The following is a 17,091-nucleotide window of genomic DNA, read 5'->3' as shown; positions in this document are numbered from 1 at the left end:
GTTGCTCCCAAAATTACGGCAGTTTGAGGGTGACGGCGTTCGTGTCCACGATGTAACTTCAATGAAAATTGTTCGAAGAAATCGGGGTCACCAATGTAGGAACTTGGGTTCCTAGCCGAAGAATTGAGATCGACTCAGAAAATCAAAAACAATAAAATTTAATGAACAAACGAAGCTGTACAGATACAATGCAAATAGGTCTGGTCTGCTTGAAAGCCTCTCTGGAAAGCTGCTAGAAGGTTCCGAGCTCAACTGCTAGCAGGTTCCGAGCTCAACTGCTAGCAGGTTCCGAGCTCAACTGCTAGAAGGTCCCGAGCTCTACTGCTAGAAGGTTCCGAGCTCTGACGTCATGATGTCATCACGTTCTTCCTGCCGTTGAGAGATCACGTGACGGACGGCATGATGTCATCACGCAGAGTACAGGAAAGAAGCCCTAGTACAGTTAACAGATACATTAAAGGTGCAGCCCTCAGCTGTACTACATTGCTGTAAATGGAATTATATACAATTGTCCGTAATCCTCTGGTGGTTCCGCCACGCTGGGATATTAATAGTGTGAAGGGCAGAGAGGGGGAAGAATTTCTTAAGTGTGTTCAGGAGAACTTTCTTGATCAGTATGTTTCTGGCCCAACGAGGAAGGAGGCATTGCTGGATCTGGTTCTGGGGAATGAAGTGGGTCAAGTGGAGCAAGTGTCAGTAGGGGAACATTTAGGGAACAGTGATCATAGGGTCGTAAAGTTTAGATTTGCTATGGAAAAGGAGAGGGAGCAATCTAGAGTAAAAATACTTAATTGGAGGAAGGCCAATTTCAGTGGGTTGTGAATGCATCTGACCCGGATAAATTGGACTCAAAGATTGGCAGGCAAAATTGTAATTGAACCATGGGCTGCTTTTAAAGAGGAGATGCTTCAGGTAGAGTCAAGGTACATTCCAATGAGAGGGGAAAGGTAGGACAACCAAAGTCAGGCCTCCCTGGATGATGAAAGAGATAGAGAGTAAAATGAATCAGAAAAAGAGCGCGTATGACAGATATCAGGTTGAGAATACAAGTGAGAACCAGGCTGAATATAAACGTTTAGAGGGGAAGTGAAAAAGAAAATAAGAGGGGCAAAGAGAGATTATGAGAATAAATTGGCAGCTAACATAAAAGAGAGTTTAAAAGTCTTCTATAGGCATATAAAAAGTAAACAGGTCGTAAGATGAGGGGTGGGGCTGATTAGGGACCAAAAAGACCTACGCATGGAGGCATTGGGCATGACTGAGGTATTAAATGAATACTTTCACCGAGGAAGAAGATGCTGCCCAAGACATAGTGAAAGAGGCGATAGTTGAGATACTGGATGGGATAAAAATTGATAAAGAGGAGGTACTAGAAAGGCTGTCTGTACTTAAAGTAGATAAGTCACCAGGACCAGATGGGATGCATTCTAGGATGCTAAGGGAAGTTAAGGTGGAAATCGCGGAGGTACTGGCCATAATCTGCCAATTCTCCTTAGAGATAGGAGTGGTGCCAGAGGACTGGAGAATTGCAAATGTTACACCCTTGTTCAAAAAAGAGTGTCAGAATAAACCCAGCAACTACAGGCCAGTCAGTTTAACTTTGATAGTGGGGAAGCTTTTAGAAATGATATTCCAGGACAAAATTAACAGTCACTTGGACAAGTATGGATTAATTTAGGAAAGCCAGCATGGATTTGTTAAAGGCAAATCATGTTTAACTAACTTGATCGAGTTTTTTGATGAGGTAACAGAGTGTTGATGAGGGCAATGTGGTTGATGCGGTGTGCATGGACTTCCAAAAGACGTTTGATAAAGTGTCACATAATAGGCTTGCCAGCAAAGTTGAAGCCCATGGAATAAAAGGGACAGTGGCAGCATGGACACAAACTTGGCTAAGTGACAGGAAACAGAGAGTAGTGCTGAATGGTTGTTTTTCGGACTGGAGGGAGGTACCTAGTGGTGTATCCTGGGGTCGGTACTAGGGCCACTGCTTTACTTGATATATGTTAATGACTTAGACTTGGGCGTACAGAGCACAATTTCAAAATTTGCAGATGACACAAAATTTGGAGGTAGAATGAACAGTGAGGACGATAGTGATAAACTTCAAGAAGACATAGACAGGCTGGTGAACTGGGCAGACATGTGGCAGACAAAATTTAATGCAGAAAAGCGCAAAGTGATACATTTTGGTAGGAAGAACAAGGAGAGTCAATTTAAACTAAAGGTATATTCTTAAAGGGGGTGCATGAACAGAGAGACCTGGGGGTATATGTGCACAAATCGTTGAAGGGGGCAGGGCAGGTTGAGAAAGTGGTTAAAAAAGCATACAGGATCCTGGGCTTCAGAGTACAAAGCAAGGAAGTTATGATGAACCTTTATAAAACACTGGTTCGGCCTCAACTGGTGTGTTGTGTCCATTTCTGGGCACCATACTTTAGGAAGGATGTGAAAGCCTTAGAGAGGGTGCAGAAAAGATTTACGAGAATGATTCCAGGGATGAGGGAGTTCAGTAACGTGGATAGATTAGAGAAGCTAGAGATAGATTGGAGCAGGGAAGGTTGAGAGGAGATTTGATTGAGGTGTTCAAAGTCATGATGGGTCTAGACAGAGTAGATAGAGAGAAACTGTTCCCATTGACGGAAGGGTCAAGAACCAGATGACGTAGATTTAAGGTGATTGGCAAAAGAACCAAATGCGACATGAGGAAAAACTTTTTTACGCACTGAGTGGAATGCATTGCCTGAAAGGGTGGTGGAGGCAGACTCAATTGTGGCTTTCAAAAGGGAATTGGATAAGTACCTGAAGGAAAAAAAATTGCAGGGCTACAGGGATAGGGCGGGGGAGTGGGACTAGCTGAAGTGCTCTTGCAGAGAGCCGGCACGGGCTCAACAATCCAAATGGCCTCGTTCTGTGCTGCAACCGTTCTATGATTCTATGATCCTAATAATGCTTTTAAGAAAACAAGTATTTACTTACAGATATCAGTGAATTGGGTGTGTCTGCTTCTCACACCAATTCTGGGTACTCTACAGCAAAAGGTGACCACTATTAGCCACTTAGTACTGGGCAATTGTTAAAGCCCTCAGCAGGCTGGCCAAGATGAGTGAGGGCATATGCATATGCTGGGATATTGCTGGAAGCATGACTCACCGCCATACTGTCCCACTGGCATGTTCAGTAACACCTGCACCATGGGATTGTACATGTTTGCGTGAACACATTCAGACATGTACTTGAAGGGCTCTGCAGGCTTTCTGATCATGTGTCGGGAGGCACAGGGTCACGGTGCCAGAGAGAGGAATCGGCTCGAATGACAGGGAGCGCTCGTTGCAAAGTGAGTGAGAGCTGTGGGCCTCTGTGAGGAGTTGGGCTCAGCCATTGAGAACAGTTCGCAAGAACTGAATCAGAGTCGGTTTTATAAAGAGGAGCAGGATTGAAATTACCTCCAATCGCAAACCCCCTGGAAAGTCTCAATGGACCCCCAGGGGTCCGCGTATCCTAGTTTGAAACCACTGATCAGGAATGCACTGCCTGAAAGGGTGGTGGAAGCAGATTGAATAGTATCATTCAAAAGGGAATTGGATAAATACTTGAAGAGAAAATATTTGCACTGCTATGGGAAAAGAGCAGGTGAGTGAGATTAATAGGATATTCTACCAAAGAGCCAGCACATGCACAATGTGCCGAATGGCCTCTTTTTGTGCTGTATCATTCTTTGATTCTAAGTTTGACAGTAATTTGAAAGTTGTTTCATTAGCAACTGCTCTAAAACTGAAAATGAATTCTCACATTTATTCATAACACAATTTTTGAATAAATATATATGAACTAAACCACAATTTGCTGTTTTCTTAATTTATAATTTTTAAAAATTCATTCTTAGGACATGGGCATTGCTGGCATGGCTAGTATTTATTGCCCATCCCTACATGCCCGTGAGAAGGTGGTGGTGGTGAGCCTCCTTCTTGAAACGTTGGTAGCACTTTGATACAACCAAATGGCCACTTAACAGGGCAGTTAAGAGTTAACCATGTGTGGGACTGAAATTGTATGATGGCAGGTTTCCTTCCCTGAAGGATATTAGTGCACCAGTTGGGTTTTTTGACAATCTGACAGCTTTATGGTCACTTTTACTAGTACCACCTTTTAATTTCCAGATTTTCTAAACTGAATTTAAAATTCTAAAACACACATGGTAGAAATTGAACTTACATGTGCTGGATGTGATTTAATTGGGATTACGGAGACATGGCTCCAGGGCGACCAAGGCTGGGAATTCAACATCCAGGGGTATTCAATATTCAGGAAAGACAGGCAAAAAGGAAATGGAGGTGGGGTAGCATTGCTGGTTAAAGAGGAGATTAACACAATAGTAAGGAACGATATTAGCTCTGATGATGTGGAATCTGTATGGGTAGCGCTGATAAATACCAAGGGGCAGAAAACATTAGTGGGAGTTGTATACAGACCCCCAATCAGTAATGCTGAGGTTGGGGATGGCATTAAACGGGAAACTAGAGATGTGTGCAATAAGGGCACAGTAGTTATTATGGGTGACTTTAATCTACATATAGATTGGGCTAACCAAAGTAGTAACAATACTGTGGAGGAGGAATTCCTGGAGTGTATACGGGATGGTTTCCTGGACCAATATGTCAAGGAACCAACTAGAGGTCAGGCCATCTTAGACTGGGTATTATGTAATGAGAAAGGATTAATTAGCAATCTTGTTGTACGAGGCCCCTTGGGTCAGAGCGATCATAATATGATAGAATTCTTCATTAAGATGGAGAGTGAAGTATTTGACTCAGAGACTAGGGTCCTGAATTTAAATAAAGGAAACTACGATGGTATGAGGCGCGAGTTGGCTAGGATGGATTGGGGAAAGTTACTTAAAGGGTTGACGGTGGATAGGCAATGGCAAACATTTAAAGATCGCATGGATGAACTACAGAATTTGTTCATCCCTGTTTGGCATAAAAATAAAACAAAAAAGGTGACTCAACCGTGGCTAACAAGGGAAATTAGGGGTAGCATAAGATCCAAGGAGAGGACATATAAATTGGCCAGAAAAAACAGTAAACCTGAGGATTGGGAGCAGTTTAGGATTCAGCAAAGGAGGACAAAGGGATTAAATAAGAGGGGGAAAATAGAGTATGGGAGTAAGCTTGCAGGGAACATAAAAACTGACTGTAAAAGCTTCTATAGATATGTGAAGAGAAAAAGATTGGTGAAGTCAAGCATAGGTCCCTTGCAGTCAGAATCAGGGGAATTTATAATGGGGAACAAAGAAATGGCTGACCAATTAAATACATACTTTGGTTCTGTCTTCACAAAGGAGGACACAAATAACCTCCCAGAGATGTCAGGGAACATAGGGTCTAATGAGAGGGAGGAACTGAATGAAATCAGTATTTGTAGGGAAATGGTGTTAGGGAAATTGATGGGACTGAAGACCAATAAATCCCCAGGGCCTGATAATCTACATCCTAGGGTATTTAAGGAAGTGGCCCTAGAAATAGTAGATGCATTGCTGGTCATCTTCCAAAATTCTATAGATGCTGGAACAGTTCCCATGGATTGGAGGATAGCTAATGTAACCCCACTATTCAAAAAAGGTGGTAGAGAGAAAATGGGGAATTATAGACCGGTAAGCCTGGCATCGGTAGTGCGGAAAATGCTAGAGTCCATTATAAAAGATGTAATAGCAGAGCACTTGGAAAACACTGACAGGATCGGACAAAGTCAACAGGGATTTATAAAACTAAATCGTGCTTGACTAATCTACTGGAATTTTTTGAGGATGTAACTGATAGAATAGATAAGGGAGAACCAGTGGATGTGGTGTATTTGGACTTTCAGAAGGCTTTCGATAAGGTCCCGCATAAGAGACTAGCGTGTAAAGTTAAAGCACATGGGATAGGGGGTAAGGTACTGACTTGGATAGAGAACTGGTTGGCAGACAGGAAACAAAGAGTTCGAATAAACGGGTCTTTTTCCGAGTGGCAGGCAGTGACTAGTGGGGCACCGCAGGGATCAGTGCTAGGACCTCAGCTACTCACAATATATATAAATGATCTAGACGAGGGAACTAGATGTAATATCTCCAAGTTTGCAGACGACACAAAGCTGGGTGGGCGTGTGTGCTGTGAGGAGGATACCGAGAAACTCCAGTATGATTTGGACAGGTTGGGTGATTGGGCAGATGCAATATAATGTGGATGAATGTGAGGTTATCCACTTGGGTGGCAAAAACAGGAAGGCAGCTAAGTATCTGAACGGCAATAGATTGGGAGAAGGGGAAGTGCAACAAGACCTGGGTGTTCTTGTGCACCAGTCGCTGAAGGTAAGCATGCAGGTGTAGCAGGTGATTAAGAAGGCAAATGGTATGTTGGCCTTCATAGCGAGAGAATTTGTGTACAGGAGCAAGGATGTCTTGCTGCAGTTGTACAGGGCCTTGGCGAGACCACCCCTTGAGTATTGTGTGCAGTTTTGTTCACCTTATTTGAGGAAGGATGTTCTTGCCATGGAGGGAGTACAGCGAAGATTCACCAGACTGATACCTGGGATGGCAGGAATGACGTATGAGGAGAGATTGGGTCGAGAGGGCTTATATTTGCTGGAGTTTAGAAGAATGAGAGGGGATCTCATTGAAACTTATAAAATTCTAACAGGACTAGACATACTAGATGCAGGAAGGGTGTTCCCGATGGCGGGGAGTCCAGAACCAGGGCTCACAGTCTAAAGATAAGGGGTAAGCCATTTAGGACAGAGATGAGGAGTAATTTCTTCACCCAGAGAGTGGTGAACCTGTGGAATTCTCTTCCATAAAAGTCAGTTGAGGCCAATTCATTAAATATATTCAAGAAGGAGTTAGATATATTTCTTAAAGCTAAAGGGATCAAGGGATATGGGGAGAAAGCAGAGACAGGGTACTGAATTTGGATGATCAGCCATGATCTCATTAAATGGTAGAGCAGGCTCGAGCAGCTGAAATGGCCTACTCCTGCTCCTATCTTCTATATTTCTATGTTTCTATTATTAGTCCAGGCTTCTGGATTATTAGCATATTAACATAACCACTACACTATCATACCCTGACATCTGCATCAAGTTCTAAATTTACAAATTTATAAACTAGATTCAAAGCTAATAAACATAGTTCTAAATGAATTTACAGATGTTGTATTTGTTCTCGCAATGTGGGTGATGCTGCCAAGGCCACATTATTGCCCATCCCAAGTTGACTTGAGAAGGTACTGGTGAGCTTTCTTGGACTGTTTTTGTGGTGATGTTGCTCCTACAATGGTGTTAGCTAGGGAATCCCAGGATATTGACCCTGTGACAATGGAGGAGTGGCAGTTGGACTTGGAGGAGATGTATGATTGATGGATATATTAAGTAATAAATATATAAATTAGTTTTCAAATTTAGAAACTAATTTCCAAATAATGTTTTCTAATTTTGATGGCAGAATATCCCAATTGGTGGATATTATGTCTTAAAAATATTAACATGAAAAGCTATCTTCAGCTTAATTGTAATTGTGGGTGCAGTACCTCAGGTAGCTCAGGAAATAATAATGCCCCACAATGTAATGTAGAGCCATGCAGAATATGTCACAGGTTTGATCCCTTGTCTGTTCAAAGTTAGCTGCTTTGAACTAGAGCGTCAATTGAGGAACTACAATTGATTTAATTGCCCTTGAGCTAAGAAGGGGAGAATCAGTAAGGGTTCCTACTTGCTATCCAGTCACGCCTGCAAGAAGGTAGTGGATGTCAGATGAGGATAAGATTGGACTCAACAGTGATGTCACCCATGCTTGAATAGTTTGCTAACACTTACTGACTAGGCTTAAACTGAAGAACAGCCACTTGGGTACCTGTAGAACTATAACATCAGGAAAGGAAGGAAGAAAATTGGGGGGGAAAATTGTGGATACATTGACTGGCTGTTTATGAATATAGTTACCTTGGGATTAGGTGAAACTGAACAAAGATACTAGCATAATAAACTACAGCTAACTGACTATTTTTACAAACTGTAGTAGTACAGTTGCATTTTTTCCTTTACCTAGAGGCTAATTTTTCATTTATTTTAATTTTGTGAATAATCAACCAAATAATTTTGACTTTTGGAATATCTTAATTTCCGGTTTGATTGCTTCCTGCCTGAAGTCTGTTATAAAAAAATAAAATTATTGTGTTTGAACATATCTATAGATTAAAAACAAAAGCTAGGCAGCCTGATGCCTAACTCCTTGAGTGAGCTATAGTATATATGATTTGAGAGCACAGCAACCTTTGTCAACCAAGAACAGGGACACATGGCATCCCTGAAAGGGCACAGGATTATTTGGGATTTGCACGGAATAAGGGGGTGGTGTTAATACGGCACTGTGGAATTATTGACGCGAGCATTCAGGATATATCCCAATTTCACATTTTCCATCCCGGCCAAGAACCAGCAGAGATTAGCTTCAAATGAACTTTTATCTTATCCTCCATTGTTAACAGATGGATCGGCCCTTCAATAGCCATTTTATGTGAAGGATTTGTGAAACTCTAGTATACATAATTATAGTGATAGCTGTGTATGTGCAAAAGCAAGAAATCTTACAAATGTTGAATTTTGTTATGTTGATTTTCCTGTGTGCTTTTACTTTATTTACAGTGGAAGTCTGCCAGACAAGAATACGTTAATTTCTATGACAAGTAGTATTTTATTGCCTGGAAGCATCCCTTTGCAATTTAACACTTTACAGTTAAGCTCCATGTTATAATTACATGTTCTCTAACATATCCAAATTATCTTATGCGTGTGAATCTGCATGCTGCTAGCAATATCTAAGGCTAGCCGACAGTCCCTTTTTTAATTTTACAAAAAATACTGTCTGTACGCCGATTGATAAATGAATGAACTGATAATGTATGTACTTGGCAAACACTGAGACACTCCTATGGATTTATGTTACAGAAATGTTGGATCATAACAAGAGGATCTATTCTCATTTAATCTGCTTATATTGCAGTGAGTTTTTTTTTCTTTGTGAAGAAGATACTTGTTAACCAATAAAGATCACATTTCTTCCTAACTTGCTGAAGAGAATAAATATTATTTTTATTATATAATAAGGAGAGCAAAGGCACTTTACCTGCCAAAGGTGGTATTTTTTTTTCATCCCGTGAGAGGCGAAGCTAATAGATGTTTCCATTAAATTAGGCTGATTTGACTTCAGACTTACCTGCTCACATCAGTCTCCTGCTGTGAAATGTAGAACAAATAAGGAGAGCATCGTTGTCTTAAATATACATTTCTAAAACACCTTAACCCTTTGGAGTGCTGAATAGATTTTGCACAGTTCAAGGCCCCATGTCATTTCTAACATAAAACTTACTGATTTTCTGTATACTTTCTATTTCTAATGTAAAATATTAGGTAGTAGAAGCAAATATGTGAACATAGAATGAGACTGATGCAGAACTGTAAAATAAGCACGGTGGCATAGTGGTTAGCACTGTTGCCTCACAGCGCCAGGGACCCGGGTTCAAATCCGGCCTCGGGTGACTGTCTGTGTGGAGTTTGCACATTCTCCCCGTGTTTGCGTGGGTTTTCTCCGGGTGCTCCGGTTTCCTCCCACAGTCCAAAAGATGTGCGGGTTAGGTTGATTGGCTATGATAAATTGACCCTTAGTGTTAGGGGGATTAAATACGTGGGGTTACGGGGATAGGGTGGGATATGTGTTGGTGTAGGGGTTACGGGGATCGGGTGGGATATGTGTCGGTGCAGGCTCGATGGGCCGAAATGGCCTCTATCTGCACTGTGGGGTTTCTGTGATTCTGTGAATTCTTGATTCAATGTTCTCAGAGAAGGAATATGTATTTTTTATTTTTATATAGAAGTGGAGCTGCAACTCTAAAAGTGATGGATATGGTTTACATTTTGAAGGTGGAATTAGTGGAATATTTGTGCTCGAAGTTTCTTTATATAAAAACATGCATTTTATTACTCCTTTATAATATTTCTATTTTGTTGTTGATTACAGTCAATGGTTTAATGCTACTTTCAAGTATAAATTTATTCAAAATCTATTTAACTAAAATGAATCATATCATCTTTTTGGCACAGTGAAATAATGTTGTTTTATGCATGATCCTCTTAATTGGCCTTGAGTTATTGGGCTACTTGAACAGCAAAGACATGCTAGAATGTTATTTTCAGCCAGCAGTCTATGAGAAGTGAATTCTCTTTAGTTAATGGTTACTTTGTTTATATGAAATGTATTTCCATATTCTTGTTATCATCAGTAGAATATAGGGCTGACTTCAGAGTTGGACACTCCAGGTATGAAATGGTGCTAGCAGTGCTTGATTTTTCATTCATTTTTTTAATGTGTTGAAAACCGGCATTACAGAGTGCTAGCAGCAGAGAGTGCCTTTTGAGAGTTTCGTCTCAGGATTAGCAGACATCGCGGAGGCGGAGCAGTGAGGCGAGGCCCAGTCGAGGCAGCCGGGAGCAGCAGCGGGTGTCGAGTCGGAGCAGCGAGGCGAGGCAGCCTAAACAGGCTCCACAGGCAACATTCCAAAGGGAGGTCAGAATTCAAAAGTGACATCACAGCCAAGCTGGTAGGTGATTGGCTGGTTGGTGAGTACTTTTCCTTCCCTTTTAAACCTTTATAAGTTGGTAAGTTCAATTAAATAGAGGTGTGATATTCATTATCTAGAATCGGGGCAGAGGGTATTTAAAAATAATAATAATAAATTTAATTAATTACATAGAATGGCAGAGCAGGTGATGTGTTACTGCTGCAAAATGTGTGAGCTGGTGGACACCATTGATGCTCACGGTGATCATATTTGCAGTAAGTGTTGGCTGCTCGAGGAACTCCGGCTCCGTGTTGATGAGCTGGAGTCCAAGCTTCAAACACTGCGACACATCAGGGAGGGGGAGAGTTACCTGGAGTCTGTGTTCCAGGAAGTAGTCACACCAATTAGATTAACTAATTCAGATGTATTCCGTGGTCAGGGACAGGAGGGTGTGACTATGAGTGAGGCAGGTACGGGGATCCAGGAGGTAGTGTTGGAGGAGCCGCAGCCCTTGCTCTTGTTAATAAAGGATGGAATCACTGCAATAGTGAGAAATGATATTGGGTCAAAGGATCAGGATAGTGAAACAGTTTAGGTGGAAATAAGGAATAATAAGGGGAAAAAGTCACTAGTGGGCGTAGTCTATAGGCCTCCTAACAGTTGCAACTCTGTTGGTCGGAGTATAAATCAGGAAATAGTTGGGGCTTGTAATAAGGGAACAGCTATAATAATGGGGGATTTTAACTTTCATATTGACTGGACAAATCAAATTGGTCAGAGCAGCCTTGATGAAAAGTTCATTGAGTGCATTAGGGATGGGTTCCTTGAGCAGTATGTAACTGAACCAACCAGGGGGCAGGCAATCTTAGATCTGGTCCTGTGTAATGAGACAGGATTAATAAAAAATGTCCTAGTAAAGGATCCCCTTGGAATGAGTGACCATAACATGGTTGAATTCCAAATTCAGTTGGAGGGTGAGAGAGTTGGATCTCAAACCAGTGTACTAAGCTTAAATAAAGGAGACTATGAAGGTATGAGAGCAGAGTTGGCTAAAGTGGACTGGGAAAATAGATTAAAGTGTAAGACGGTACATGAGCAGTGGTGTACATTCAAGGAGATATTTCACAACTTTCAAGATAAATATATTCCAGTGAGGAAAAAGGGGCATAATAGAAAAGACAGCCATCCGTGGCTAAGTAAAGTAATAAAGGACAAGGGCATATAAAGTAGCCAAATCTAGTGGGAGGATAGAAGATTAGGAAGCATTTAAAAGCCAGCAAAGAATAACTAAAAGATTAATTAAGAAAGGGAAGATAGATTATGAAAGTAAACTAGCAAAAAATATAAAAACAGATAGTAAGAGTTTCTAGAGTTATATAAAAAGAAAAAGGGTGGGTAAAGTGAATGTTGGTCCCTTAGAGGACGAGACTGGGAAATTAGTGGTGGGGAACATGGAGATGGCAAAAATGCTGAACAAATATTTTGTATCCATCTTTACAGTAGAGGACACTAAAAATATCCCAACACTGGACAAACAGGGGGCTATAGGGGGGAGGAGCTAAACACGATTAAAATCACTAAGGAGGTGGTACTCAGTAAGATAATGGGACTAAAGGCGAATAAATCCCCTGGACCTGATGGCTTACATCCTAGGGTCTTGAGAGAAGTAGCGGGAGGGATTGTGGATGCATTGGTGGTAATTTTCCAAAACTCCCTGGACTCAGGAAAGGTCCCAGCAGATTGGAAAACTGCTAATGTAATGCCCTTATTTAAAAAGGGAGGCAGACAAATGGCTGGAAACTATAGACCAGTTAGCCTAACATCTGTGGTTGGTAAAATGTTGGAGTCCATTATTAAGGAAGCAGTAACAGGACATTTGGATAAGCATAATTTAATCGGACAGAGTCAGCATGGTTTTACGAAGGGGAAGTCATGTTTGACAAATTTGCTCGAATTCTTTGAGGACGTAACAAACAGGGTGGATAAAGGGGAACCAGTGGATGTGGTGTATTTGGACTTCCAAAAGGCATTTGACAAGGTGCCACACAAACGATTACTGCACAAGATAAAAAATCACAGGATTGGGGGCAATATACTGGCATGGGTGGAAGATTGGCTATCTAACAGAAAACAGAGAGTTGGGATAAATGATTCATTCTCGGGTTGGCAATCAGTAACTAGTGGTGTTCCGCAGGGGTCAGTGCTGGGACCCCAACTCTTTACAATCTATATTAACGATTTGGAGGAAGGGACCGAGTGCTATGTATCCAAGTTTGCCGACGATACAAAGATGGGAGGGAAAGCAGTGAGTGAGGAGGACATAAAAAACCTGCAAAAGGACATAGACAGGCTAAGTGAGTGGGCAAAAATTTGGCAGATGGAATATAATGTTGGAAAGTGTGAGGTTATGCACTTTGGCAGAAAAAATCAAAGAGCAAGTTATTATCTAAATGGAGATAAACTGCAAAGTGCTACAGTACAAAGGGATCTGGGGGTCCTGGTGCATGAAACACAGAAGGTTAGTATGCAGGTACAGCAGGTGATCAGGAAGGCCAATGGAATCTTGGCTTTTATTGCAAGGGGGATGGAGTATAAAAGCAGGGAAGTCTTGCTGCAGTTATATAGGGTACTGGTGAGGCCACACCTGGAATAATGCATACAGTTTTGGTTTCCATATTTAATTAAGATATACTTGCTCTCAAGGCAGTTCAGAGAAGGTTCACTCGGTTGATTCCGGAGATGAGGGGGTTGACTTATGAGGAAAGGTTGAGTAGGTTGGGCCTCTACTCATTGGAATTCAGAAGAATGAGAGGCGACCTTATCGAAACATATAAGATTGTGAGGGGGCTTGATCGGGTGGATGCGGTGAGGATGTTTCCACTGATGGGTGAGACTAGAACTAGGGGGCATAATCTTAGAATAAGGGGCTGCCCTTTCAAAACTGAGATGAGGAGAAACTTCTTCACTCAGAGGGTAGTAAATCCATGGAATTTGCCACCTCAGAGAGCTGTGGAAGCTGCAACATTAAATAAATTTAAAACGGAGATAGACAGTTTCCTAGCTGATAAGGGAATAAGGGGTTATGGGGAGAGGGTAGGGAAGTGGACGTGAGTCTAAGTTCGGATCAGCCATGATCCTATTGAATGGTGGAGCAGGCCCGAGGGGCCGTATGGCCTACTCCTGCTCCTACTTCTTATGTTCTATGTGATGTCCCTGACAGTTCTTCCCACAAACTCCATTATGTGCCAGAATATCTGGTGCAGAACCTTATAAAATATCATGGTTTTGTGAAGAGTTTTCATTTCTACGTAGATGTTATAACCATATGTAGTGAATTTCTTCATTCACACTGGCATCTCCTCAAAATTTTATTGAAGTATTTTATTTTAAAATTTGCTCTTTGTCTCATCAATTCCCTTGTACAAACTTCAATGACCTAAATGTTGTTTGCGCCCAACTTCAAGTGCGAACCAACGGCAACCATAAACTGTTGTGCTGAAACTGATGTACAAGAGGACCAGGCAAGATTGGTCCTCTTGTGTCTTCAGGATATGACCGCCATGCTCGGGATGCTAGGCAGTGCCTACTGATAAGTAAAACATTTTGCTGGCACCCTCCAGCACTCCCTTTAAGGACCGCTGGTTTGGCCTCAGAAAACTAACCGTTGCATGGGTGATGCTTTCATGCTGTGGTCAGTTGAGAACCAATTTCATAAAGGGGCCTGAAAGAGGCCTGGGGCCCCTAATTTTCAAATGCTATGAGCCTAAAGCCAGCTTCAGTCAGGCCCCCTGGGCGACTACTGTCTTGTATTTTACAACCACACTCAGACACCTCAAAAGTACCACGGGCCCTCTATAAGACCAGCAATTGTGGACTCTGTGAGCTACTCTATCATATTTTAAATATTGTGACCCCATAAATCCATCAGTATTACTCTGCCACCATGCAATCGTGGAACAGGAGTTCTGCCAGCTGGAATTTTGTGCTCCTAACCCTAGGGTTTCCTCCTTGTATGGCAGCCATTCTGTTTGCTACCTGATGTTCCATTCATGGTACACTTCTTTAAGCTGGTGCAACCAGTTAAATACTGTGCCAGAGCTCAATTTCTTCCCTCTCTCTAAGGTGAGCTCCCAGTAGATCTGGAAGCTTGCACACTGGTGGGCTGAAGTCCCACCCCAGTACACATCTGGTGGGAAACTGGCACAGAGGAAATTCTAAGCTGATCTCAGTTAAGTTCTACATTGTTGAATCATTTATTGAAAGATATACTTCTATGGGATCAGGCAGACTGAATATCAGTAGCATGGTAGTATAACATAAAAAGCTCCCTGCCCTGAAGCCACAGTCAAAGACTGATGGTTCTAATCAGACTGCTTCCCCATTTAAAATCATGTTATATTGTTTTACCCAGTTTTTGACAAATTATATTGACATACCAAAAGTGATTAGTTAGCCTCATTTGAATTTTTATGATTCTTCTGCATCTGGTATTGATTTTTCTGACTTCCTCTACATGGAAGATAAATTATAGAAGGTGATTGGTTTGCAAAGTCACTAACAACTGAGCTCTTATTTGTCCATAACAACAGCTGTTCTGATTAGTTAAGAGTGCAGGGTATGGCACAGGAATATAGAATGAGAAATAACTTTAAGAGAAAAATGATGGATGTTAGGTTGCTAGAGGAATTCCTCACAAGCTATGAATGGAAATAGTGACATTTGTTCAACAACTGTAAAAAAAAATTATGACCATGAAAATCTCTTAAAATGTTTTTTATTCTGAGTAATTTATAGACATGGTTTGATGATGAATAGGTGTGGCACATAAAGGTAGATTTTATGAATTAAAATGAATGCATGGTAAATTCTGCGAGGCCCACTAACCTACCCTCCCAAATTCCTGCTGTATACTCTCAGCACATGGCGGGTGTTGACTTCAATGAAAAAGGAAATCGGCGGGGTGTAAAACTGGCAGTCGATGCGATTGCCCATTTTTTGCCCAGCGATAAAAGTTAAATTACCCCTGAAAGCTTGGTGCTGGAAACACAAATTCATACAATCTACCATATATTTGTTTCTATAACCTACATTACAGACTTTACTGACACCTTTAGAGATTGAAATCATGTTGTGCAATATTCGTAACAAAAGTGTTAAAATAATCATACAAAGTTCTTCTTGTCCGCTATTTTAACAAAGGTGTTAGCTCATTTAAAATAAAGGTGTTAATGGAGGGAAAATAAATTTCATACAAACATAATAATACTTTCATTGCTAATATAATTAGGGCTAACAACACTAAAAATAAACATGAGGAATATAGAAAGTGTAGCAGCAAAGTGAAAAGGGTGATTAGAAGGATTAAAAGGAAATTTGAAAAATGGATAGCAGATGATATAAAAGAAGTCTGATTGTGAAGGATGAAGAGTGTAGTTATTAATAAATATTTTGCATCAGTTTTTATAAATGATGGTGGAAGTGAGAACATAGGTGTATGAGAGGCAGATATGGAACAATTGTTAGGGCTGCCTGTAGAAAAAGTACTGGTTCTGAAAGTATTAACAGAAATCAAGGTGGGTAAGTAATCTGATGGCAGGCACCCTAGGCTGTTAATAGAAGTCAGAGAGCAGATTGCAGAGGCACTGGCCACAATTTTTCAATCCTCAATAAATAGGCAAATTGTGCCTTTGAACTGGAGCCAATGTAACACCTTAGTTTGAGAAGGGAGAGAAGAATAAACTAAGTAACTGTATGCAGAGTTTCCGCCAATCTTTTGCCACAGTTAAGGTGGCTGATTGGAAGAACCCTCAAAGAAATTCCTGGTGAAAGTGTTGGGGTAAGAGTGTTGATCAGATTGGAGAAGGGCTGGAGGTGATGTATTCCAGGGGTCAGTGCTGGGTTCACTTTTGATCTCGGTATATATAGACAACTTGGACTTGGGTATAGGGAACAAATCTAAAAACTTGCTGTTGACACAAAAGTAGAGGTTTCACAAGCAGTGAAAAGGACTGTAAAAGACTTCAGGAAGATATAAACAGGTAAGAGGAAAGGGCAAACAGAGGGCGGATATAATTTAATGCGGATAAATGTTACTATGGGTTTTGATTGGGTGAATAGGGAAAAAACTATTTCCTCTGGTTGGGGAGTCAGTGATGGTGCAATCAATTAATAATTATCACTAAGTGTGTGAGGAGAGAATTTAGGAGAAATGTATTTACACAGCGAGTTGTTGGACTATGAAATGTTTTGTCACTGGGAATCGTTGAGGCAGAGACCATTACATTCTTTAAAGGAAAATTGGATAAATATTTGGTGCAGAGGAAGGGCTAAGAAGAAAGCAGGCTTGTGGGATTAGATTTAGATTGCTTGAGAAAACAGCCAGTATAGACATGATGGGATGAATGACCTCCTTTGTGTTGTAAACTTCTATGGTCCTATATAAACTTCTATCATTTACAATATAATTTCAACAACCATTTCCACTTTTAACATAGCAAATCAT

The sequence above is a fragment of the Somniosus microcephalus genome, chromosome 1 (assembly GCF_052327205.1).
Source record: "Somniosus microcephalus isolate GS21.2 chromosome 1, FLI_Smic_1.0, whole genome shotgun sequence".
NCBI lineage: Eukaryota > Metazoa > Chordata > Chondrichthyes > Squaliformes > Somniosidae > Somniosus > Somniosus microcephalus.
Note: the sequence above shows the minus strand (reverse complement) of the source record.